The sequence below is a fragment of the Harpia harpyja genome, chromosome 2 (genome assembly GCF_026419915.1).
Source record: "Harpia harpyja isolate bHarHar1 chromosome 2, bHarHar1 primary haplotype, whole genome shotgun sequence".
Taxonomy (NCBI): domain Eukaryota; kingdom Metazoa; phylum Chordata; class Aves; order Accipitriformes; family Accipitridae; genus Harpia; species Harpia harpyja.
Window position 1 is genome coordinate 86,465,086 of NC_068941.1, and position 26,168 is coordinate 86,491,253.

The 26,168-nt window shown below is 39.7% G+C and overlaps 1 protein-coding gene and 1 long non-coding RNA gene across 3 annotated transcripts in view; one reads left to right on the plus strand and one right to left on the minus strand.

Moving 5' to 3' along the window:
- The window catches only part of CTNNA2 (catenin alpha 2), a 520,993-nt gene extending 519,657 nt beyond the window's left edge, over positions 1 to 1,336 (minus strand). The window contains exon 1 of one of the 2 annotated variants that reach the window (XM_052780796.1): positions 1,210 to 1,336. The gene's annotated coding sequence lies outside the window, so the exon portion shown is untranslated. The remainder of the gene's footprint in view (positions 1 to 1,209) is intronic. The other variant, XM_052780797.1, reaches the window with a different exon arrangement.
- A 256-nt stretch (positions 1,337 to 1,592) lies between these two features.
- LOC128138978 (uncharacterized) lies at positions 1,593 to 10,883 on the plus strand. Its single transcript, XR_008234200.1, has 2 exons — positions 1,593 to 1,673; positions 9,224 to 10,883. It is a non-coding gene; the product is annotated as an uncharacterized LOC128138978 (long non-coding RNA).
- Positions 10,884 to 26,168: the final 15,285 nt, after the last annotated feature.

Sequence of the window (26,168 nt, forward strand, 5' to 3'; positions counted from 1 at the left end):
GGTACACCCCACCATAAATATGTAAAAGTTACTTTCCCGAACCCTTGGCGTACCGACGCTCCCCTAAGCGCACGCATCCACAACGCCAACTCCCAAACGGGCAAGGCAGCCAGGGAAGTCTCGCAGCCTGCGACGCCGCTCCCCGCCACCACCACCACGTCTCAGCAAAACTTCTTCCACTCCAGAAGCCGCGCAACGAGACACTTTGGCCGTCGCCTTTCGGCCAACCTCCACGCAGCTCTTCGCCATCCCCGGTGGGCTCCACGGAAAGACAAAGCCGCGTTTCGAACTTTCGCTCTTTGCCACCGGAGCAAATCCTTTGACGGGAGCTAGCACCTTTCGGGCTGGATTCCGGATGGGATACGAAGCGGGCGGTTCGAAAGGTCTCAGCCCCTGGCAGAGGCCTAGAGGGAAGGGATGGAGGAAGCTGCTTTCCGCCGGCACCCGCAGCCCCCTCCCCACGGCACAGCCCCGCTCCCCCAGCCCCTTCCCCGCCGGCTCCCGGCTGAGACAATCAGAGCGGCGGCGGCAGCAGCGACTGTAAATTACGGAGACGCACGGTGGATGGATAAAAGGGAGGAAGAAACCTCTGACGCCTGAAGAAAGGAGAATAATTTTAAAAAAATAAATAATAATGATAATTAAAAAAAAGACTTAAAATAATACGGGGCTGGGTTTCACCTCAAAGTGATGCTAGGTAAATAGATGAATAAGTGGAACAACACACCTTTGACCCTTTCTTTTCCTCCCTAAATATAATCCCCCTCTTCCCATAATACACACACCACAAAATGACCATTAATTCAAATCCATTCTTTAAAGGAGGGGGGATTATCTCTGTCTGTGACCGACTCTGCCTCTTTCTCTCTCCCTCTTTCACTGGGCGAGAATTAAAATTGCATTTAAAAAAAAGAAAAAGGGGGGGGGGGAGGAAAAAGAAGGCGCGATCATTATTTCTGATGGGTGCGAAATGTGGGCACGGGGAGAAGGAGTCTGGGGGATGGGGAGGAGTGGAGAAAGGTGGCTAAGGAGAGAAGAAAGGAAAGGAGGACCAGGAAGCGCAAGGAAGGATGAGGGGAAGGCGAGATAAGGGGGAAGGAGGATAAGGAAAGAAGGATGAAAGGAAGGAGCTCGGGGAGGAGGGGGGGAAAGGATGAAAGGGAGGAAGGGATGAGGGGAAGAAAGGAGGATGCTTTGCCCTGGCCTCACCTCAGCTCGGTGGGTGGGGGTGGGAGAACCTCTCGCCGCCGCCGCCGCCTCCTCCGCCTCCTCCTCCTCCTCCTCCCCAGCAGCGCCGGTTACTGACGGGGCTGGGTGTGCGGCGCGGCTCCCTCACACAGCGCCCGGCCCCGGCGCCCCCCCCCACCCCCGCTCCCGCCTCCGCCTCCCGCCCTCGCCCGCCGCCCGCCTTCTCCGCTGCCGGCCCTGAGCCGCGCTCGCTCGGCTCTGAGGGGACCCGCCAGCTGCCGCCGCGGCCGCCAGCCTCCCCGCGGCAGCCACTAGGGGAGGAGGCAGCGCGCCTGCGCCGCCGCCGCCGCCGTTGCCGCCGCCGGGAGCTGCCGGCTGAGGGGGGTGACGAGGCGGGAGGAGGGGGGGGGGGGAGGCCTTGCCGCCGCTGCCGGCTAAGCGGGTCCTCAGGCCGGTCTGCGGGCCGCCCTCAGTGCGCAGTTGCTGTGAGTATGGAAACGGCGTTACCAAGCGGCCGGGGGAGGGAGGGAGGGGAGGGAGAGAGGGGGCGGCGCGGCGGAGGAGGTGTGGGGCTGGGGGTGTGAGGGGAGGGGAGCGCCCGAGGGGACGGCGGCGGCCGCTGCTGTGTGGGCTCGGAGGGAGGCCCGGGGCGAATGGCGGCGGGGGGCAGCGGCGGCAGGTGGAGAGCTGAGGTGAGGGCACCCGGGGATGGAGGGAGTGGGGGGAACCGGTCCGGCGGGCTGGAAAAGCGGGAGCGGGAGGGAACGGCTCGTCCCGGCACCGAGGCGGGGCGAGGTGCGATGCGGTGGCCGCGGCGCGTTCGTCTTGCGCGGGTGGGGAGGCTGAGGAGGCCGAGGGGCAGCTGCGGGAAGGCTGCGGCTGACGGCGGGGGGCTTCGGGGGCTGGGAGCGGTGACAGGAGGGGCTGGCGGACAGAGAGCTGGGAGGGAGTTTACGGGGATTTATTCGCGTCACGGTCTCTTGCTCCGCTCCTGATACCACGCAGGGGGAAGATGATTGCTTCGTGAGCGTACCGTCAGGACCGATTGCAAGAACTTCGGTTCTCCTGGTCTCTTAAACTACGAAAACTTTGCTTGCGGCTTTCTTGTTGCCTGGGTGTTGTACAGCCCTGCGTTCTCAGCACCGAGTGTCAGGTTTTGTCCCTCTCGCAAAGCCTTGCACTTTTTCTGTCACTTCACTTGCATTGCTAACCTGACCGAGCTTAAGCTTCTTCGCTACGCTGCAGCACCTTCTTCTGCTGTTCCTTTTGGATGGAACATGCTGCCACCATCCTGCTCCAAAATCGCGGAGCCTGAAGTCCCATAAGTTCCAGTGGCGGAGGATCCCTGTGGTGTAGGTGTCGTTGAAGGGACTTTGCCGTTTCGAGGCAGTGTGAATCCCACTGACTGCTGTTGTTCCACACATCCTTTGCCCTTCTTGTGGCACCCATCTGCTTCCCCAGCTTTTACATAAACTCACAGGCAACAAGGAGAGGAGGGGGATGAGTCCTTCCACGCTTTTACCTTTTCTTGCATGTTTTAGGCTTGGAGGGAACTTGCCAAAACAATTTCCCTGCCTCAGCCTGTAAGGGAATGATGTTAGTAGTACAGGTATCTGTTAGGCCTCAAGTAGAGGCAGTAGTTGCCAGTCTTTTTCGTCTCTCTTTCCCAGCCTGAGAAAAATAGAGTCAGGATCTATATTCATTTTTACAGTGAACAAATGAGGAAGGGAGCTGAATTGGAACCTTAATTCCCTCTATCAAGGCACAACAACAGAGTCCAGGGGAGAGTTCGAAGCAGGGAAAACAATTTCTTGGGCAAGAACTCATTTAAGTATGAATTTAAATGTGATCAGATTCACCATGGCACGTAGTTGGTACAGCCATATAACAGATGTAAGTAGTCACAGTCAGTAGTATACAGAAATACTTTGAATTGTTTTAACCTCACAATGTCATTTAGGACTGAAACATGACCTATTCTGCACGTGTAAACAGAGTTCGTGCTAGGCTGACCCCTTTATGATGATGTGTAAATTATTGCTGTAAGGCAAACCAGGCATTTAGCTTGCATCTTTAGTGGGCTTTCAGGTTGCATCAAATTACTTTTCTAGGTACTGTTACTGTCTTTCCCATCCAACTGAATGGAGCCATGTGATGTTGGGAAACCTTTACAGGCCTTCCGTTTCTTGCCTTCATTTCTGTACTCCATATCTTTTGGATTGCTAGTTCTTCTAGGTAGGGGCAGTGCCTTACTTTGTTGTAACTGGCTAGTCTATTGTGAATATTAATGGAAACAAGCAGGGTTCCCAAATAGAACATAGTGAATTACCTACTCCTTTATCACAGTGCATTACATCACTAATTGAATGTCAGCTAAATGTTTCTCCAGGCATTTGACTAAAATGAGCATGAGCTATAGTGTACATATAAGAACCACAAGTAGTAAATAAGCATGATTATGAAAAATGATACAACTTCTTCCCTTCACCAGTAACTAAGCTGCAAATACATCTCTTGTAAATTCAAACCAAAGGACTCATTCAACTATCTGTGCATGTTTGTGTTTAAAGTGTGTCAATTTAAGAAACAAATCAGATTACTTACCTAGTCCAGATTACTTTTATGTAAAACAGAAGGCATGGATTGCTGGACTGTTGCTAAGAGGTCTGCCAGAATGGGATAAAGAAATCTGAAAATCTGGAAGTGCTGTAAGAACTTACTTATTTTTCTCATGGCCCTGAAAGAGGGCTCTGTCTGCTGTTTAGACATTTCTTTCTTTCCTTTAGGTCATTGACTGATTTTTGAAACTACCCTTATTTTTGATAGCTGTTAACTGTCTCAAAGAAAAGGAAGAAAACTGAATTTGTTGCTACTGTTTACTAAAAACTGAGATAAGCTGCTAAGCTGCTCTGTAAATGAATGTAGTTCTTACCAGGCAAGGGAGGCCAACTGACAGCTCCTAACAAATGCTTGCAACTGCCATGGGATCTCCCACTGCCAACATTCAGCTATGTATAGAAAAGAGACATCACCAAAGCATCAGAAATATTGGGCACTTTGATTAGCAAGACATACAAAAAGACTATTCTGCTTAAGTGAAACATGCACGGGTGCTCATTGTAAATACACGTTGGTTTAGTTCTGTGCCAACTGTGGAGCTGTCTTTCACAATTTAGAACCCAAATATTAAGCATGTACATGGAAAATAAGAATGATTAGAATAAGAACCACAGAAAAATACAAAGAGGATCTGCTTCACATTTATCAGTGAGCCTGGTCCCTGTTGGCCATTTAATCTTTACCTTTATTTAAGATTTTCATGTTGAGTTCTGCAATACATAGTTACTCAAAGAAGTAACTGGTCAGATACAAGTTGCATTCACTTCAGCTTTTACTGAGAGCCGCTGATTGAAGTAGAAGGGTGATGTGCAGAATTCCGGGCAGAACCCACACTCAGAGACACATACATACACATGGGCAAAAGGTCCTGGAAGCGTTGGGGTTCTTGAAGCAGCACCCCACAGCTTTAGCCCACCACATGCCAGATGAACCCTCTGACTGTGCCCAGTCACCTCCTATAGTTGTAGTAGTCCTTATCTATATAAAAGGCCATCAGGAAATGAGTGGGATCATTGTTGAAAGATGTTAATGCAGGACCTAGATGTAGCAGGGAACCATCTGGAGACGTGAGCCGACTAGCAACCGGACACCGATACGGTTAAAGTTGTTCTCCCTTTATTGCCCAAATAGCGTGCTTATAACTCATGCTAACTGCGGCCTACTTATGCTAACTCTAAATAATCAGGCTCAAAGAAATGTCCCCCATTTTCCATGAAATCTCCCACACCTAGATCTGCAGTGGTGGTGTGATCAACCAGAAGGTAGCTGTACAGGAGAAGCCACAGTGTCTTATGAGCTCTGTAGACAATTTGCAGTATTTATGTTGTGGAGACTGTGTGTCAGAAAGAGCATTTAGGTTCTGTAAAGTGCAGTGCACTTTTGCTGCTTTTGAAGAACTCAAAGCTGTATGATCCCTAGGATAAAAAGCAAAGGAGATCAAGGGTGTTTTAAGTTTCTCTGCTTAAGGAACTCTGTGTTGGCATTTGTGGTTATATAGGCAGACTGGTGGTTCCAAGGGTATCACATAGCAAATTTCAGCACATACCAGTCCCAGTTTTCAAATACTGACCTATAGTTTACTGATGCCCAGACAGATCTGAACTTGACTTTCTAAATCATCTGTTGAATATTTTTCTATCTTCTTTTTTATTTTTTTTTTATGACAACATTAGATAGCAGGTACCTTGACGTGATGTAATGTACGGGAAATCATTTTCTTCTGTGTACCATTTAAAACTGTAGCGATCAAGCCATACTCTGTTACCTGTCTATTACAATAGCTGTGACATGATATCCCGCAAATAAAGATTTTCTCCATAAAATTACATGTTGCATGTATTCTCTGACAAAGTTACTTTTGGATAGTGGGGATAATAATCTAGAATTTTTATATTCTCCATCATACAAGAAGCCTTTACACTGAGGGTAGATCTAAAATTAATCTGAGCATATTTATAAATACAATCACAATGTTACATATTAATGCTAATTCTAGCTTTTTGCTTTCTTTTTTTTTTAAACCTTTTTTTTAACGTAACAATCAATTTTTCTTTTTTTTTCCCCACGTCTGTCTTAACTACTGGGCATTTAGGTTTTGCTGTAAAATACGTATCGTGTCATTTAGCTCTTTTTCTCTGTCTTCTTCTATTTTCCTAGCATCCAAATACTGTACAATATCAACTTCCTCAGTAAGACCTAATATTGACGTGTTTCCAGTCTTAAAATAGGTTAGTCCACTTCTTGAAGTATTACAAAGTATGTTTTTATCTTTACATCTAGCTCTCATGAAAATACCACAGCAGGAATTATCCCCCTTGCACCAGCATAAAGTCTCAGCATAGTGTCTGCATACACAAAAAAAAAGAAAACCTCCACACCTTTTGCTCGTCTTTTCTGTTGTAGAACTTTCTTCTACATGAAGAGATTATTGCTAAAAGCAGTCTCGATTGTTGCTTCAAGAATATGAACTTTTTTGAGTTCTTATTTCCTCTGTTATCTCAATACCTCTTTGTGTCTAGATGGACTTTGTTTCTTTCACCACCTAATCCTGAACCCCTGTTCCTATTTGGACAACATTTGTGCTTTATTGAAAAAGATAATTTCTGAGAACAGGAAAGCTAAGATTAGCGGGGTTTTTAATGGAAAGAATCAGTTAACTAATACCTAAGTAAGGGAAATTGAGGAGGATCTGTATCTTAGGCAACTCGAGCAGACTTTGAAAGCTGCAGGTGGAACTTAGAATGCTTTTAGCTTCTTTTAGGCTCAGTTATCTTTAAAGACAAACCAACTAATAGGTTGTTTCTTTAAGGTAGATAGTTGCCTGCCTATGCTGAAGGGAGATTGTCAGCAGCTCTGAAAGATACTTCAGCGCCTTGTATTAATAAGACACTACTCTTCGGGTTTGATTGTCTGAGTGCACATAAATATACAGGGATTGACTAAAATCATTCACTGCCCCTGAGCACATTTTGGTACCTTTTGGGTAGGTATTTTAAAGGCCTGTATTTTGGTTTATGTATGTCATTTTTGGCACATTTGCTTGAGCACTGGGTTGCAAGTATTTCCTGCTCCTCTGCAGTGAGACACTTCTCTGCTAGATATTAACATGAGCAGCGCAGTAAGCAACAGTAAAGCCTTCACACCCTGCAGGTCATTTAAATTGGATATTGTACAAAGAGTCATACGCAAGGTGGGTTCTGACACTAAGAGTCTCCTGCCTGCCATGGCCTCTGCCACCCCTTTTGACTGTTTTCTCTGGCTCAAAAGAATCTGCCAGTTGGAGCATCCAGGGACTTACCCTGACTTGTACCTCTGAAGTAACTGGAAGGCAAGTAGCTGATGCAGTTTATTTTGAGGAAAAAAAAAACAAACCACAGGGAGTATGGCTATCCACTTTTTTATGCTGGAGAGGATAGGGCAACTACCTTCACTTCTTTCAGAAAGCTGACTCTAAAAATTCGAAAGAAATGCAAAAAAGACACCTGCTTTTTGCTGTTGGACTAATGTTGACTAGATTAATGACCACTATAGCAGACTATTTTAAGGCCTTTTCCTTAAGTGGTTACTTCTCAAAACCACAGGAATAGATTTTAAATTTTGTTAAAATTTTATTTTGAATTTCAGTTGATGCCACCTATTAGCAGGGCAGGGGTGCGTGTTCATGGAGGTCATCTCTCATCCTTTAATTGCAAGAAGGGCAATGTGCAGTAGATTTATTGCACCTCCATATTTTGAAGGAGGAGTGGAGAAAGAAGGTTTTAGAAATCTTGCATATATTCAGAGAACGTGCTATAAACTTTGGAATATTCAGATGCCATAAAATGGCGCTCTCACATTTATTAAATGAATCATGTTTTATCTGGAGAGGGTTAGGAGCTAGGGAAAAGATTGAGACCCAGGAAAGTGTAACTTCTCAGCTCTTCCTCGAGCCTCCTTGAATGACTGACTTGACTTCTTTAAAGCTGCCTCAGTTTTTACACGTCTAAGTTGTCTTAATTATATATATATCAGAATTATTTTTTTTTTAATCTTTCCTCAAGGCTCTTCTCTCTACAGAAACCTTGATCACATAAGCAGCTCTTAAGCAGAGAGCGCTGCTTTTCATGTTGACCACCACCTTCTAGCTGTTTCCCATCTGTTGTTTGTAAACACTTCATGTCTTGTGCTACTGATGTTGTTAGCTCCTCCGAAAACAAGTTCTATTTTCTTATGTTTGCACACTTCATCAAAACAACAGGAAATCTGTCCATGACACTGAATCCTACGCAATGCCAGAATATAGTTTTTCTTGCTAGGGATCTCAGTTAGTGAAACTTATCAGAGGTAAACAATTATGTTGCAAACTGTAAGACAATGTAGTTCATATGTACACAGAGTGTATGTTCAGGTAGTCTTGTCTATGGGGGAGAAGATGACAAGTGAGAGAGAGACCAAAGGAGGGAGCTGGGCTGAGTGTGTAAGAGACGGGACAGGAGGTGGTAGAGGAAATACGCAGAAGGTGCACAGATTAAAAAGTGCAGCATGTATTTTTGGCTCATGCCTTTGCAGAACTAGTTGAAGTTGTCTTCTGGAACTGTTCTGTCCCTAGAATTCCTTTCTTTTCCTAACCAAAGAAAGGCTTAGGGAGAAGGATTAATATCCTAGTAACTGTCACATAGGAAGAATGACTCTCTTCAAAATTTTCAGTCTGAGGAACAGAAGGGTTTTCTGTGCTGTCATGGCTCCAAATGCAGTTCATTAAGTATTCCTCTGTTGAAGAAAACAGCCAATGGATTTGCTTCACTTCAGGGAAATGACTGTCCTCAACCTTCTGCTTTTTTGATTATTACATCCTGTTGTGCATTCTATACATTTGAGGTGGGATGGAAAGCTAACTGGTACTTGCTTATCCACGTGAAAATTGCTGGATTCCTCCACTGAATCATAGTACTTTTCTGCAGTGTCATTTACAAGTATTGGGCTAACTTTTGATCCTCTCTCTGGCCTTAGTATACCAACTCCTGTTGTCTTTATAAGAATTGTAGTAGACAAAACATGACAGGGATTTTCCATATTTGACATTGCATCTTGGTAATCTAGAGGTAATTAGCTGTAGAACTTTTGGTCTACAAGAAAAAGAAACTTGCTTTTCTTTTTATTAACCATTCTTTTTGTTTATAATTTCTCGTTTGCACTACATTAAAGATTCTCTGTACTTACTTAAGGGTAAAAACAGATACTTGTGATAAATTACTTGCTGAAAATTTTTTATCAGAAGAAATGCAATCACTTAAATATATTTTCTATCTTGTGAGCACAAAATAGTGGTGAGATAGAATCAAGATTTGTTTTAGACACAATAATGTTTACAGAAATTATCTCCCACATCTTGAAGTATGTAAAATTTCTAATTTCTTTTTTTTTTCTCTATTGACAGAAGCCCAAGATGGTGCATCTTTCCATTAACATCTGTAAAAATGCACAAAAGACTTTTAAGTAAAACATGGCCTGAAGAAAGTTAATGAAGTTGTTAGTAGTCTGCATCACAGACGAAAAGACTATGGATGATTCTGGTCTTTTCCTTCAGGCCTTGATGAATCATGAAAATGACAGAAAGTTGATTTTTCTAAAGGAGCAGCAGCTGTAAGTAAAAAAGAGGAGAAAAATCAAGAACAAAATTAAATAACGGAAAGCTGATGACAAGAGCTACTGCTGGTGGTGACCAATCTGTTGTAAGCTGAAATGTTCTTGCATCTTAATGGACCTTTTGCCCTAATTTACAGAGTCTTTCTTGCTAATTAACTTTTTTAGAAAGGTCATGCCTTTTTTTCTGCTAAAGATCATGTACTTCAACTAAGAAGTCTTTTATCATCTACAGTAGCAATACAGCAACATAAAATTCAGGGGGTTTGATTATGAACAAATTAATAAATCAAGAGCAATAAGCCTGGAGTATTTCAGACCCCTTTGCCCTGTCCTTACTTTTCATTGACAGTTAAAGAATTATATAAAGAATTCCTTTTTGTGTTTGTTTGTCATGAACAGTGTGAATAATCACATAAGCTTATGAAGGCAGACAGTTATCTAGCAGCAGGCTCATCCACTTCCAGTTTGGAGATGGATGGAGTTTCAAACAGAAAGAAAATGACATTCTGAAAATCCACATGGACCTTTTAATTGTGAGAGAAGTATGAGAAATGCAAGAAGAATGCTCCATGTAAAATGAGCATGCCACATTTAGAAAAATCTTGATTTCAATATAAAAAATGCTGTGCACATTGAAATTGAATTATGCAGCTTATTACTTCTGAAAATGGTTGCACCTCTTGATCGATCAGGTCAAGAGTTACGTAAGGCCTTGTATGCCTTACATAAAGCACGCCTCAAATGGGAATGATGCTGCAGGAATATTTACATTTTCAAAGCATTCTTCATATTTGAATGGCAGCTGAATGAACCATCCCTTAAAAAAAAGAAAGAAAGAAAACAGAGAATGCTTGTTCATTAAATTAATGAACCTGCTCAGAAATATTGAAGGAACATCGAGCAAACTATAATGATCATAAGACTTGCAATAATGTGTTGGGGGGGGGGGGGGGGGGAGGGAACTACCACTGTCCGAATTTGGAAATTTCTCTGACAGGGTACTAGGATCCATTCCATTTCCTGATTTCTTCATGCAAACTACATAAAATACTTTATAAAAACTGAGTAATTTCTATAACAGAATTTTGGCAAATTAAATCAAAACAGGTTGCTATAACAGTTCCTACAAATCTTTCTATTTTAGCTTTGTTTTGTATTATAAATATGTCAAGATGAAGCCTTTTCTGTCAAAACAGAAATTTTTTTCCTTTTGGGAAAATTTTCCAAGCATTTTTTCAGTGCCCTAATTTTCAGTATTCGTCAAAGTCAAGATGAAGGCTAATTTCAAATGCTCTAACTTACATCTGCATAATCGTAAACCCATGAGAACATAGCTTTAGTCTTATAAATGAGTAATGTCATTAGATACAGTATTGTTAGTTTAACTGACTTTGTTTACTGCTCTGTATAACAAGTGACTGAAAAATAAATGACACTTAACATTGGCTAAACTGTTTCTACTGGTTTCTGAAATAGAAGTCAATGGTATAGATATGAGCCATTGCCAGAAAATGTGAACAGTTCTGGTTTTTGTTCCAGTAGCACAATGCCAAGTGAAATCTAAGTGGATACAGGGAATTGCATCTAGTCCTTTATAAATAAGAAACAGGTGAACTCTCAAAGGTACAGACATAAAAATAGCACAAATTTATCATACAGACTTCATTGATGAAATCTTACATAAGGAACTCATTTAATATTGGTGCTAGTGGACCACTGTAAGTGTTAGGCAATAGTGCAAGTCAAAGAAACAAAAAAAAGTGTCTTTCTGTGTCAGTACATTTACAACAGGATAAAGTTGACTCAAAGTTTTTAAGGGGGGATAGTGTTTACCAAATTGGTAGTTGAGTCTTCGCATTCAGAGGTATAGAAAGGACTGGGTATTTTCAGGTTTTAGATTTTTTGACATCAGAACATAAGAACTGTAGGTTGGAGAAGGAGTTGCCAAAGAGTTCATTTGTGTGGGGCAATAAAGTTGATAAATTACAGTTAAAGATATTTCTTTAATTAAAATTTATAGATATGCCTCCCTGAAATTAACCCAGGTGTGTCCTATACACATGGGTTAATCGTGGGTTTTAATGCAAAGGGAGGTTTTTTTGGATTATTGACTGATTGTATCTCCTAAGACTGGCTGACATCTATGTTGCTTTATGCCACAATCTCTCGAAGTGTGATCCAAGAACTACAACATGGCAGCAATATATGCTTGAATTCTGTCAAGAAATTAGAAATCATTTGATTAATGGCAGCTTATTTCTGGTGCTCTGAAGTTGCTAAAAAAGAAGGAAGAGGAAACATCCCGAAGCAAGGAACAAGATAACCAAAGAGAATATTGAAAAAGAAGGGGAAGATGGGCAGAGGGTATAATATTCTGAAAAAGCAGGTAGAAAAGAGCTGATTTAAGATTGATGAGCTGAGGAACTGCAGGAGCCAGAGTTACCTGCATTTTTTCAGCACATGCTGAAAGGCATTGTGCTTGAAGGCATAGAACGCAGACTTTTCTCCCCCAAACGGTGGAGTTGTCTCAGAGGTGTTAAGCAGTTGAGAATGGAAGAGAAGGATGGTCCATATAACTGTATATGAGATGTTATGTAGTCCTATGAAAAATGATTCTTATCATGAAATGTTAGAGAAACTCCTGATTTTTTTGATGTTCAAACTCCAGCTAACTTTCCTTCCCACCATACACACTGACATTAATAGGACTTCTGCAGTTGACTTGCAAGGAGCAAGATATATTTATTTTATGTTTTTATTTTAATGTTTCAATGTTTTTGTCCTGTTAGCAGGTTATAAATGCATATGGTTTGGGAGAGCTTAGAGTAATAGGGAGTAAAATGGGAAGTGCTCCTGGGAAATTGGTTATTTGTATAAAGCTGATGAGAAAACAAGTGCTTTATGTGAGGGCTCTGACTCTGTTAAAAGACATTTGGCTCGAGGACAGCATACTTGTTGGCACACACATTTAGGTGTGTCTGTACTTTTGTAATGTGCACAGAAAAATGGCATGTATCAATGCTTTTTATTATGTATCTTTGCTATACATGTCAGCATTGATTGGGAATATACAGACATATTGATTCTGTGAATGTGTATGTCTGAAGAAGACTTCTGCTATCACTCAGAGCCATCATGCATTCAGTCAGGTTCTAGGCATGGAGAAACCATGGAAAAGAAACTGGGAGTCAATATGTATAACACAACTTGTTTAAAGGCTCAACAGGTGCAAATTTATGTAGCAGTAAAAAGCAGGTGAGTACTAAGAATATCTGTAATTGCTACACTAGCTATGAACACGTTTGAGGGAGCACAATCATAGAAATATACTCATCATAAGAGCCAATGACAAAATAAAGATGTTCAAGATGATGTGGAAAGGGAAAAAAAAAAAGAAAGCTTACCATTCAGCATCTGATTTTCTGAAAGTCAACGGCCAATACAGGCCACCCCATGAAGGGCGCTCAAGCTGTGTGTTACTGATACTTTCTCAACTTGGCTAACAGTAAAAAACTGTCAGAGTAGTTCAAATCTGGGATTTATTTGACTCTAAATGTTGTAAAAATCTTACTAATGACTTAGGAAAAAGACATGCAAACAATCACAAAAGATGAGCATTATTTAAAAGTAAATGTGGGTGTGGTGCCTTGACCCATTTAGAATATTAAGAAGTATGCTGCATTAAAGTATTGAATATGTATTTTCATTATTTATTGAGTGGCCAAAAATATCTTAAGAGCCTTTTAGGTAGTGTATTATAACATCCCTTTCCCAAAAGTGGGTCAAGGCTTATGTCGTCTGCATTTACAACATGGGACCCTCTTAAAAAAAAAATCCCAACTGTGCAGAAGGACCTAACACAACGAAGCGTCCAAATCACGAACGTCTTAAGTAAGTATCTCCTTTGACCTTCATATGCCTAATCCTGGAGCAATAGCCACAGGATGTGGTCTAGTATATATTAATGACAAATTATCTTGAACTCTTTTTGTCTTCAGTGCCTCAAAAGCACAATGATGATGTATACTGGCTCTTCGGACTGCCTCCAGATGAAATTCCCTCTTTCACATTACAAGAACAACAGGGAGCCTCTGATGATAGGAGGGAGGCTGCCAGGTTACTGCCCGCAACACAAGATTCTGTAAGAACAAAGGAGTAGCACGATCTGAATTTGACATAATGAAGCACCTAATGCTAATAACAGTGGTGAAAAGGGAGGGAGTGAGCAAAGGTTGTTACCACAAGATCCTCCATTTGTTCAGTTAAGACCTTAATTGTTGTAACTTTTATTAGTTGCAGGGAATTATAAATATGTAAATTACAGGGTAGTTTGATGAGTTATAGTTGCGTGGACGTCAGATCTAAGCTGAAACTCTAAAAATGAGATATTGAGCAAATAAGCTTTATACTATCATATTATGCATCTCACCTCTCCCTCTCAGAGTTTTTTGTAATGTTACTTCCAAACAGTAAGTTTCCAGAAGAATGTTTTCTTAGTAAGCACACATGTAGGTATTCCAATACATTCTAATATGCTGAGGACTCTTATTTTATAAGAATCTTTTTTTTTCTTTATAAGGTGACAGTGGATATCTCTTGAAAAATTGCCTAATCTCTCTCTGTTTTATCTCCAGATTCTCCCTGAAAACTGTATCATTATAAATTATAATGAAACTCAAAAAGTGACCAGAATAGTAATTGAAAGAACATTTGGCATCTTCAAAATGAGACTTAGATGCTTAGATAAATGTGGTGGAACAGAACTAAACTGCCCTTCAAGAAAGTTCAGAGTAGTCCTGGTAGGTGTACATTATGTAATACATCTATTAAATATGGTTCATCTGTAAAGACGAAAAGGATGCAATTTAATAAGTCAATCCAAATTGCTGAAGTAAATGACCATAATGATGTATACTTGGAAAAATATGTCACGACAGGGCAGAGGAAATTAAAAATAAGGTGCTAGCTATGTGGAACCAAAGTGTAAACTGAAGTAAAACTGTCGCCTTTATTCTGAAGTGGTGCAATAGTACTAGAGTGCTCAGACGTGGAACTGCAGCACCGGAGAGGAGGTGCTGTTTCTGGCTGTTATGCAGACCTCCCGCATGTTGGCTCATATGCGCCTTCCGAGCCTCCTGTGTCTTTACATTTCATCCTAGAACCATTTTAGTGTCAGTAAAATGGAAATTAGAAATACCGTCTTTCCAATGCTAAAGGAAAAGTGGACTGCAGACGAGTAGACTACAGTTTCAGGCAATAAGTGGTTTCTGAGTTCTTTACTTCTCATGCCAAACAGCAGGACTGGGAACTGCTCCCCTTCCCCTCACCTCCTGCAGTCTACTCAGTGAACAAGAAGGCTCTAGCAAATGCTACTAAATTAGGTTTCTGCCTTTTTTTTTTTTTCTCTGCAAAAGTCCCAAAATTATGCATTTCTGTATGTATATGCCCAGGTTCAGCTACAGCAGGACAGGCAGTTCCAACAGTTATGTTAGCACTTCTAGCTTTGTGCCCACTCCTTGAAGTGGGAACTGTGGGTTTGAAATCCCTCAGACAGGCTGGCCTCCAATCCAGATCTTCTTCCCAGGCTCTTAACAGGTTGGCTTGGCTCTGCCCCTTTACTGGGCTTACCGAGGAAAACGGCTGGGACCAATTGCTGCTTTTTGTCCTGCCCATCCTGTGCTGGAACACATCCATCAGCTCAGGTTCCTCAGATGATCTGAAGGTACGGTCCTGAATTGCATGTAGCCTTGGGCTGCAAATAGCCACTGATGCAATCAAGATGATCATGCTTTGTGCAGAGTAGGAGAAATTTAGGTGGTTTAGTAAGTTCTCTCGGGGGAGGATGTATGTACTTACAGCTTTTTAGGAACCAAAGTAGTTAAGCTATAGCAGTATCCCTCTTTAGGAACTGGGTCTTACAATCAAGTAAACACCTAAGGCACCCAAATTCTTTATCACCTCTTCTCTTACCAAGTTCTTCATGGTCCTACAGGGGCAAACATGCTTTCCCAGACAAAAACCTGCACTAATGTGAATGGGGGACATAATTTTTTGCACTGCAAATTTGAATAGAGGGAAGAAAAAGTTTTCAGCCACAGACTTTTCTGTATTTACAAAAATCAACTCAAAATTATATAGTTATGAAAGACTAAGATAGGCAAGGTATTGCAGCTTTTCCAGGAAAGCTCATGTTAAAAGGACCCCAATATTCAGTTATTTATGCATAAAGTGCAATAAGCTCTTCCATGAATAGTATTACGTGGATTTCTGTCCTGTATTTTCTATACATGCTCCTCAAAATCTTGAAAGTTTCCCCAGCTTTTATTGTGTCCAGTTTTTTCCGCCCCTCATTGCGAGAAATGGCACGTGGTACATAAAGCTTTGCTTAAGCCAGTTGTCCTGCTAATATACATACGCTGCCACACCACTTGGCTGTTGGCAAACAGCAGAGGTCAATGTCAAGTTCTTGCCTGTCCCCCTACTATGAGAACAGCACAAAACCATTTCTCTGTAAAAAGGACAGTATAACTGTAGTCCACAGATTCAGTTTTGTTTAGATAATTTACAATATTGCAGAAAGTAAACAGAAATAAGAGGGTCAGACACATACACAGAAAGAAGAAAGTGCACTGCACTTAATTTCTCATGAGAAATTTAAATCTTTTGGTTTTAATTAAGTTTTTCCAACTTAATCCAAATGGTGTTACGCAAGAACTGGTGAACAGTCTTCAGAACTAATTTTTTTTTCCTCTGTCTATAAAAATGTATTTATTTCTTACTAATGAGAAATGAAGGGCCAAATCATCAGATGGGAGAAAGCTGTGTTACTCCATTCAACTAAAAAGATACCAATTTGTACCAGATTTATATCTGGCACTCGTTAGTTCTGGTCTGCTTATATGCCTCCAGGTTTGAAAGGAAAGGAAATCCTCCTACATGGTTTTGTCAGAACTGTCTTGTTAGGGATGAATTTGACCTCCTCCTCCACCATTCACATTTTGGAGTTTTTAGCCAAATCAGGGCTATCAGCAAAGTGAGAGGATTATGGAATAGTGGGGGAGTTGTGCTCTGACATTTTAGGGGGTCGTGCACAGCTGTGGGATGAGCAAGGACAGATGTTACTGCAGGATTAATCATGGTTCATAAACCTGGAATAGAAAATGTGTTGAAAATGTTTGTCATAGGAAAAAAGAGTGAGGGACGTTTTTTCTCCTGTGGACTGGATGGGCTGTACAAGACATTCAGAATAAATGTGGCTGTTGAGCAGCTAGTGACACTACATGAAAAGAGCTTCAGCAGGGGAACAAAAGCGATACTGGTTTATCTTTACTGCTCATTAAAGTCTGTAAGTACTGTATCTACAAAATTATGCACATTTTAAACAAAGCTCTGCAAGATGTCACAAGCAAGAAAAACAAGTCACAGGGTGCAAGGCAAAGCTATCCTCCAAGGCATTGATGTTTAATCAGTCTGCTGTTACTGTCCCTCTCTCACAGTGACTGCAGTGTCATCTGAGTTGTGGACTTACTGCATTGTGCCAAACAGTTGCTGTAATACAGCTGTTTAACACTTTGCTGTGCTCAGCTGAGCCACAATAAATAGTAAGTCTGGAGTAGATAGAAGGCTTTTTAACTCATACCACCTTCCAGTGAAAAATGGGTTCATTCTGAAATAACTCACTGTACCCAACATCCCCTCCAAATAAGAAAAAACAAAAACGGAAGACCAGACATAAAAAAAATTGAAAACAGAATGACATAGGAAAAATAATCAATGACATACTGCTAAAGAAAGTCACTCTGTGGAAAGGATTTAGTATAGCAAAAATCAGTCATAGGTTTAAACAGTGTGGTACATAACAGATAAGGAGATCTGGAGAAACTCTGGAGAGAGGTTTACTCAGTATTAAATGATGATGAAACATCTGTACATTCCATCCATCACTGATTATGTGAAAGAACATTTGATTCGGCAAATTATACAGAGGCCTAACCATCCAGCTTTTACAGAGGAAAAAAAAAAAAAAGGAACAGGTTATACAACCTTGAAAATATCCAATTTTTCTTTTGTGTACACAGAAGCAAAATGATGTGTGGTTTTTTATATGCTAGGCTGTTCCTGAACAGCTAGTCATTAAAAATATCAGTTGCTTTCTCCTAGAATGAACAGTTTTCAAATATACCAAGAAAATGTGTTTTATTAAAAAAAAAATTTCAATTAAAGATAAAACTGCAGATTCAGATCCCTACATATAAAGGGCTTCAGATCTACATTGCCAAACTTGAACCTGTTCTTACAGTTGTAGTCCCAACTTCTAACCCTAACTATCTATTTTTCCTTCCTAATGTTCATGCAGAACCATCCATAACAGTGACACTCAGTGAAGTCTTTTCTATCCTTATCCATTTCATACTGCTCTGTTCATGTTTATTAACACTTTTTTTTTTTTAATTAAGTCCTTTTCAAAAAGCATCTTTCTTTACTAGTTTCTCACCAAAGCAATTAGATTACAACATCTGGCAACAGAACGCCCACTAGAACAGGCAACTACAAAGTACCACCTAATTTTGTAAGTTTTCAGTCTCATTCACAAAATAGCAATGATCCTGAATTTTAAGTTATCCCACAGCCTAATCTTTGAATGTTAGCCAAAAGGTAGTCCTAGCCCAAGTATTGCTTTCCTTGGTCCAATCTGTAATGTAGTGTTCAGATCCAAGAGGAAAGTACTGAGTCTTACAAGTTACAGCATGACATTTCTTCATGCATGTACCCTTCCCTGTGAGAGAAGTAAGCCAATGCAGGTAAGTTTGATTCTCTTTCATTCTAGGATGCCTTAAGTCAAATTAACTTGCATTTGCTGTGGATGCACACAGGGACAGTAAGCCACAATTCTGTCATATGTGGTTACCTGCTAAGAAGTTGGTAACTTCACCATGAAGCTTTACTAGGTGGCTAAGAAATGGAAAGCTAATCAGCAGACCATGTACTAAATATGTCTGTATAACATGCTTCCTTAAAAAGTATCTTCAAGATTGAAGGTCTGATTAGTCTTTCCTCAATCTGACATGAAGCTGGGTTGCTTGAAATTGCTTTTGGATCTGAATGAAGGCTATGATACAAGAGCAATGTTGTAGCAAAGGCATTTTGGGGGACCGTCAGAAGAGCATCACCGCAAAGGAATTGCCAATTACTTTTTCCACTTCTACAGTGTACAAAGTTCACGACAAAAGTTACTTCAAGAACTTGAATCAGGTTGTAACATTTCCAAAATGCACGGCTAAGCAAGAAATGTCATTCACTCAAGCCATCATAGAAATGTTTCTAATTACATCCCTGACTAATTACATTACCGTATACCTTTTAAGTAGTGGTTTTAAAATTACAACACTTGGCTCAGAATTGATTCCTTATTTTTAGGCAATTCTTCCTACCAGCTTGAACCAACAGCGCTTAATCAGATGATAAGTTTTCACATAGAATTGCTGATTATAGTCCCAAACCTGCAAAGTGCCGCAGGATCAGAGGAGGATCAGAGGGGGAGGGGAAAAAAAAAAAAAAGAAAAAAAAAAAAGAAAAAAAAAGAACAGCATCACTTCATTCTATAATTCACCTAGGAATAATTAGTGCAGTTATTTTATAGGATATCCTAAGGATATACTAAAACTCTGTGTCCTTTGTGTGATATCAGGAAAGGACACTGCAGATCGTAATTGAAAATATGCCAGAAATTTGAGATCATTTCTCCCCACTAGCATTTGTGCCACTGAATGGGACATTCCCATAGAGCTAGGAAGTCCTGAGTCTGCAGAACATGTCATATACTTCAGTTGGGGAGCATAGGAGACAACTCTAATGCTGTGCCATTATCTTCTGTTTCTTAAATAGTCAGTTTGGCTATGATGGCATGAAGAAGCTACCCACATTTCCAGAAGCCTACAACAACTTTGCAGTGTCCAGTTCCCACGTACAACCAGGAGTGCGTGCAGAGCACCAACAGTTTTGCATAAACATGACCTGTGAGAGCAAATCCCGACTCAATGGGAATATTGTCTTTCCAAATGCCAATGAATAAATAAATAAAAAAAGTACTCTACCCATTTTTTATCTGACTGCACTAGATACCTAGATAGATAGTGGGTTGCTCCTTCGTTGGCTGTTTTGTTTTCTCTTCTACACACATCTCCCACCAGCAGCCATGTGCAATCAACTCAGTACTCCTCAAGTAATTGCACACTTGTGCCCAAGAGGATTTGGCTTTGAAAGCTATTTAAGGCATACCAAAAGGTGAATTTTCCTGTCCAAAGCTTCTCCAACATTTTTCAGACCTTTAAGCTGACACCTTAACTAAATTTTCTGATGTTTTCTGGCTAAAGGTTTAAACTAATGGGTATAGATAAATGCTTTAAGGAATACATCATGTCTTGCCAACATTCTTGGCAAAATTTATGTTCTTGTTAATAGTTTTGTACTTGTACATTAAACAGCCCTTATGTGCTTCCACTTAGCTATATAAATACAATTATTTTATTCATGTGAATATTTATGTTCATTATATTTGTTGTGAGATACCTGATCTAAGTTTAAATCTGGAAAGGACAAGTAAGGTAGTTGATTTCCATCCCTTACTGGCATTTGGTTTGGACTATAAATAAAAAGTCTGTACTAAGGTCCAAACTTCTTTGTGGCAGGTGTTGCACAAACACTAAATAGAGGCATCATTGCCCAGCAAACTACAGAGTAAGACACAAACACATGAAACAGGACATGAAGGCTGAATTTGCACATAAATGAACATAGCAAAGGAGAATTACAAAGTTTTCTGTTCCATTTGTGTTTCCGAGTATGGGGATTTTTTCCTATCGAATCTTTTTGATGAAAACAAAAAGAAGGTGAATCATGTCAACCAAAATATGTGCATACTGTTTGAAAAAAAGGAAAAAGTTAGAGAAAATAATTTTTAAAGAAAAATAATGTTTAAAAAAATCAATTCCTTTATAATAAAAAATGGAGCTTAAGAAACAATTTGAATTACTCTGTTTAGGGTCAAGCAAATACTTTTTCAATTCAGAATAATTTCATCTTTCTTTTCATTTTTGCCAGACTGACCAGAAATGAAAGTAAAATGAATTATCAAAAGAAAGTATTGATTTGATTTTTTTTTCATTTCAGTCAGCAGACAATAACAAAAATGAAATAAGGTTTTCACGCATTTCTAGGATTTTTGTTGTTGCTAATGCGAGGGTAGGGGTTGGAAGTAAATAAATAGCAAAAAAGGAAGACATGAGCATGTTACATGAGACTTATGAGCTGTAAATCAGGATTTGAAGGAAGGTAAGGTAACAGAAGATTGGATTTTAGTATGGAGCTTTTCCTGTGTTTGAAGAGTAGTACAAGGGAAAGTGTGGATATACAGGATAAGCTGACAGCTGGACAGTAAAGTCTGAGAATATAGGGAAAGGTCAGCGTCCTAACAGGTTAACGGGTCAGCCAGGCTGGAGCTGGGTAAGGAAGGGGTTTGACTTTACAGACAAGCTATTATTTAATATAGACACGCAAATGAAGCTTGCATCTGAGTTATTATTCTAATTCTAATATTTGGCAAGCTACCCCACATCAGAAATGAAAATACAAAATGTCATGGATTTAAACATGTCCCATTTGTTTTCCTCACTTACTCCAGTATTGCTGTCAAAAAACCCCAGCGGCATTAGGCTACCTAGGTTGGTATATAAGGTGTACGGTTTCAAAGCAGCTCTTATTTGCCAGAGGGGAGAAAATTTAAAAAAAAAATCATATTTCCAGGACTGTTTCTATGTTACTAGAAATGTACAGTGTAATCTGTCTGTTATTTCCCATTGCCACCAAGGTCACACCTATCTGGCAAAAAGCCTAGATTAGAGGCTATTTTACCTCACACATTTTAGCTGTTCAGAGTTAAACATTGTTTTGTTATTGTGTGGACAAAGATTATAGTGTTTTAAACCATGTTCACCCCCAGATAATTTATTTGTCTTTATTACAGGAAATTTATATATTGATCTTTACTACAGTAGCATCTAACTTTATGTTTAGCGCCCAAACTCTATCATGCAGGGCTCTGCACAGCTATGAGAGAAGAATGCAGTCTAGGTAATAGAGCATATAGGGAACAATATATGATTATATATAGATAATTTAGAATGATATATAACAGAATTATATATGCATAAAGAAGGAGGTTTTTTCTGGGATCCTATTGACTGTAACACTTAGAAAATACTTTCTTTGGGTTTTTTTTATTCCCCTTTCATGAGGATTTTTTTTCCCTTAAATTAATTTTTTGGCAAATTTCTCAGAAATTTTCTACCTATTGTGCATCTCTACATTTTTAATTTTTTTTTAAATATTCTCACACTTCTTTGCGTTTGGAAGGATATTAAAATACTAGAGCAGCCATGCTACTTTCATTGGCCCTTTCAATGAAGAAAAATATAGTCAGACATAATGAATAGACATAGAAGAAAAATTAAGTACTGTTTCTCAGAAGAACATATAAAAAGTGAGCCTATACATGTAGGCTCAAGTCATATATAAATGACTTGATGCATATTTTTATTTCAGTATTTGCAGGAAGATGGATCCCAGCCCATTAAAAGTAAAATTTCCAGAAAGACAGCCACACTGATGTATCATCTGTCAAGGTAAGGGTACTAAGAACCACTAGCTGGCTGATATGATGGATTTTCACTTTCTTACTTGCTTTTAGAAGGAAGAAAGTGTGGAGCTGAACAGCTGGTAACATTTGCTAAGAGATTATGGTGCTGAGATTCTGATTTAAATTTGACTTCTTGGCCGTAAACACATGAACAACACATTAAATGTTCCTATTCCTTAACATATTTTCACTTGAAAAGAATTTCTTCCACTGCTTCCTATATAAAAACTGTATAGGATTAAAGAGCAAAGTGGTCTCCAACTGAAAAAACCCCATGTATTTCCTGTAAAAGGAAGTCATGTAAGAGGCACAAAGCTTTCTTTAGGGTAGCTGCTACCACCTTCTGTAAGACTGTTGAAACACATGTAAATGAGAAGAAAGGTTAAAAAAAATATATTTGGCAATATAGTAAGACTCTTCCCCAAATTGTCTCCTTTAGGCTTAGAGCTACAAAAGCCTTTCCTCATATATGTGACAGAGTAACCAAGTCAAAATATCTTTGACTACTCAACCGTATGATGTAGCTTGGAAATATTTTAGAACTGATGTGAAACTAGCCCATATGCTGTCACAAATACTGTTAGCACCTCTCATATGTGCAAGTAAAGAAAGTAGTCTGTGGTATTTGCAGCCTTTGACCAACCAGTATGTAAATTCTCCTAGCTATTTTGGTAAATTTGAGAGGAAGGTATTTGCTCACTAAAACTAGACCAAGACCACCAAACCTGTTTAATTAAAAGCAAATAAGTAAATCAAGTCACAGTGTTTTCCAAGCTTTGTCATCAGAAGTTGTCTATGAAACAGCCATCCAGAAGTGAAAGGCTGAACCAGTATGTTAAACTGTTATAAGAATAAATACAAGGAAGAATACTTTTGTGTTTGTCTGAGAGGAGTCTTTGTGAACATAATGTGAACATACTCCATCAGAAATTGCTAAAAACCTAAATAAAATCCAGATCATAACTGTACTGCACTGTGGATCTGGGATAAGTGATCAGACAGCACCCCTACACTAATTATCAATAAGAGCTTTGAGTTATACGAAATAATTGCAATGAAGGGCTGATTTCACAGAGCATTCTGAATCATTTGATGAGGTGGCCTGATTTAAGCTTCAGAAATTTCAATAAAACCAGGAAAAGTCACACAAATAGAAGCAGAAAATATGTCACATATTTCAGATATGGAACCACATCTTGCAAAGCAGACAGTCTAGAAGAGTGTTTGGATTTATAGAGGTCTAGAAAGCCTTCTTTACAGTCAAAGACTAAACAAGATCGATTTATTTAGAAAAGATTATGATTAAGTCACCTTCTAATCTATAAGTACGAACATGGAGAGAAGACTTCTGATAATGGAAAGCTCTTTAATCTAGCTGACAGAGGCATGGCAAAAGCCAATGGACAAAAGCATTTAAATCACTTTGGAAATAAAACACACATTTTTAAACCATGGGGGTTCTGTGTAACAAATTACTAAAGCACATTATTGATTCCCCATCATTTTAAGTCTTTATGTTGGGATGTTTTTCTAGGAGAAGAGTCCTAACACTGCCAAAAGTTATAGCCTTGATGCAAGAAATGCTCAGTGAAAGTATATATTATGAACTGTACCAAAGGTCAGACTAGGTGAACATAATGGTGTCTTCTGAGTTTATAATCTATAAATCTTCAGTATTAGGCCACAGTTTATGCCCTTCTGTAGTTTCTGTGATAAGTTGCATTGTCCTTTGGGGAAAATTAAAGTAGATAGTTCTATTGTTTTCTTTTCATTTCATGGCATCTTCTAATCTAGCTGGCTTGTTTGTGCCTGCTGAAAAGGAGAGTTGGTATCATTTCGTGCTTCACAAACCTGTGGCATATGTTCCTCGGCTTCATTTTGTACACTACAGCTTATTGACTCTAAGAATTAATATCTTGTGTCCTTCGTTCTCCCACGCACCTCACTACTTTTTTCTTTTTTTTTTTTTTTGTGGTTGTCCCTGATATTTTTAAGAAATCCAGAAAACCTCCTGCAGAGCAACTGCACCAAAATACTCTTATAAGCTTTATTTCTGTGATATGTTGAGTCATCTCTGCATCTATTGCCTGCAGCTGAAGTTGTGGATGATGCGGTTTTAAAAGTCTCGAGCGGGAGCAATCTGTGTGGGAATATTAGAGAATGTTGCTAAGAAGAAATATATTGACAGTCACATCCGTTTATCGAGCAGCAGGCAAGAATTTAACAGGGTTTGCTAATATCAGTAGTTTAAAGTTGTTTTGTTTAGTAAAAATATTTAAGATAGGCTCTTTCCATACAGCAAAGCAAATGTAGATATTCAGCTGTAAGGGGGTGTCTTAAATTAAGTTGTGCTCATTAAACACTGAAGGACTTCACTGAACAGTGGTTTGGCAGCAGAAATCCTCAGAGAGGGGACATCAGTTCTAGCAAATAGAATTGGTAAGATGTGATTTTTAACGAATAATGCAGGAACTGGCAGTAATTTTAACAAACAGTTCTGCTGGCAGGGACTGACCCACTCCAACACAGTAAAGACTTTGTTGTTAGAAGTACTTTCACTCACATTAGGATCCTGACTACCTGAAATCATCCCAGATGTAATGGCCCGCTTTGAAAGAGGTGGAAGCATTAAACAGATTGGCCAATTCAGAGCAAATAACCATACTAAAATTTATTGAAAGCCTGTTCACCAAATAACATATCCTGCAGTTAAATCCAGCGGCTTTTGGTCTCCACATACATAGCTAGACTGCAGCCTGTGATTTCAACTCAATAGCATAATTCTGTAAAACATGTCTTTGGAAGACCATAAAACTAGTAGACATTTTGGGGCAAGGACTACATAAAGACAGAAGCAACAACAAAATTCTCGTTCTATAAAGAGGAGGGAGACCAGTACGTTAACAGTATGATTCATCCTCCTTAACTTTAGCCGTCCAAAAGGTAGGTGTTGAATCAAAGTTAGTCATCCCTTTTTTGTCACTTGTGGAGGAAGATGTGTCCTGCCTGCTTCAGATAGCTACTTTGGGAACTGCTCTTTAGAAAGATTTCCCTCTCTCCGTTGCCGGTGGAGGACAGCCAGGGGAGCAGCCACTGGAAAGCTACATCTTCCAACCTAAATCTAGACAAGAAGTCTCTTCTTAAGGCCCACTCTGGGCTGAAACCAAGGATCTGTGGTTCAGTCTGTTCAAGGTATACATACAAGGGTATGCTGGTTTCAGTGCATGCACAAGTTTCAATTAAAATAACTAAATAGAAGAGAAAGCAAGGGAGAGCCAGAGGCAAAGTAAAATTAAGTTAACCACAAGACCTCAAGAATCACACTTGCCTTTTCAGCCTATAGCAAAAATAAGAACATGATCCTAATCTCAACGAATTGAGACAAGAAGAAAAATTGCGTCCAAGTGAGGTGATTCAACCAATATACTGTCCTGCGGTTGCTGAGGGATCAGAAAAACATAAAAATCAGCAGAGAAAGTCTAATAAAGCAGTGAAAGAGAGTTTGGACTGGCATTTCACTTTTTAACAGCTCTCTGCTTCAGAATGATTTACTGCAGAGTTTGTATTGATTTACCATTATTAGACAGTGATTGTAATTTATGTTGATAAAGCAATAAGGGAGTACTGAAAATATTTATTAAATATGAGAAACTCTGTAGCACTTGGGCATTAATCAAACTTGATCATCTACAATATATGTGCTAATAAACCATTAGTGAATATTTAACCTGCAAACACAATACAACAAGCTGATAGATTACTGCCTTCAGGAATGGATAGACTTCACGGGAATTTAGAATTATTTAGCTTGTGACACAGCACAGGATTTAAGAGTGGGAAGCAATTTTACCGTGTGATTTTCTTTTTTAGTGTCTGAGTTCCTTAAGAAAAGAGTGCTAGAACTAATTTTGTTTCTTGTTGATTTAAACATTAGCAATCCTGGGGTTTGCAAGAATCTCAAAGATATTTATAAGGGTGAGTCAGATACTCTATTGTATAACGTAACCGGGTGGTCGTCTTTGATTTTAATGCAGAAAGCTTA